The following is a 1541-nucleotide window of genomic DNA, read 5'->3' as shown; positions in this document are numbered from 1 at the left end:
TTATTATTCTGATTTCTGTGAATGTCATAAATGACACAATTACTTATAATAGTTTTGTGATCAATTTCTGCATACAAATATGTTCTACAATTTTATTTAAAAGATTTTATTTTAATATTGTTTAACAAATTTATATTAGGAAAAAATATGCTTTGCATAAAATTTATAACTGCCAGTTCTTTTTTCAGTGTGGGTTATTATTTTTTTTTAATAATTATTTCACGACAGCCAATAAATAATTATTTAATTTTTAAAATTATTATAATTCGTCAGAATTTGAAATATTTCTGGCTTTGTTGTTTGTTCATGGTCTTGTTTTATTTCTCTTAGTCGTATAATTATGTAAATATATTTAAATAAATAATTTATCTGCCTGTAAGTCTTTATAAACTTTGATAAGATCACAGAAATCTAAATAATAGGAAAAATTTTAAAAGAAAGTAAACAAAGATTTTATGAACAAACATACATATTTTGTCGTAACGCTTCGGAAAACCGCGTACTTAATAAGTTTGTATGAAGACATTGTTTTTTATTTAATGTACATTTTCATTTTGCCAGAACTGATGTTCAAAAATATTCAAATAGGAACCTATCATATTCCAATTTATATGGTTTCATTCCATCCCCCGTAGCATGGTATGAGCGTCGCCATTTTTACCGCGCGAAAAACTACCGCTGTCCCGTTTTACGTCCTAATAAAAAGCGAAAAAGCGATAGTTTTTCACGCGATTAAAGAACCGCCGCGCGCGCATGACATGCTGTGGGGGTTGTTCTATGTTGTGAATAATGTTTGAAAAATTTGTTAAGTTAATTAAAATAAAAAACCCTCAATTTTCTGTTTGTCATTTTAAATACATACAGACAGTTCGTGACACGAGGTCGGCAACGACTGCCTATACCTTGTAGGAAGAGACATCCTATAAATGCGAAAGTTTGTATGTCGGTATGGATGTTTGTTACTCTTTCACGCAAAAACTACTGAACCGATTACGGTGACATTTGGTATGTAGGCAGCTGAAGACCCAGAATAACATATAGGCTACTTTTAATCCCGGAGTTCCAGCAGAATTGATTCCACGCGGACGAAGTCGCTGGCGGCCTCTAGTATGTAATAAACATATAATCACGTCTTTATCCCTTGCGGGGTAGACAGAGCCAACAGTCTTGAAAAAACTGATAGGCCACGTTCAGCTGTTGGGCTTTATGATGGAATTGAGATATGTAATGTGTGCCGTGTGGTTCCCGGCACCAATACAAAAAAGAATAGGACCACTCCATCTCTTTCCCATGGATGTCGTACAAGGCGACTAAGGGATAGGCTTATAAAATTGCGATCCTTTTTTTAGGCGATGGGCTAGCAACCTGTCACTATTTGGATCTCAATTCCATCATTAAGCCGAGCAGCTGAATGTGGCCATTCAGTCTTTTCGGGACTGTTTGCTCTGTCTACCCCGTAATATATAGACGTGACTATATGTAGGTATGTATGTATGTATGAGATATGTAATAAACGTTTAATATTATACAACTATCGTATA

Source organism: Amyelois transitella, chromosome 20 (assembly GCF_032362555.1).
Source record: "Amyelois transitella isolate CPQ chromosome 20, ilAmyTran1.1, whole genome shotgun sequence".
NCBI lineage: Eukaryota > Metazoa > Arthropoda > Insecta > Lepidoptera > Pyralidae > Amyelois > Amyelois transitella.
This window is presented reverse-complemented; position numbering follows the sequence as displayed.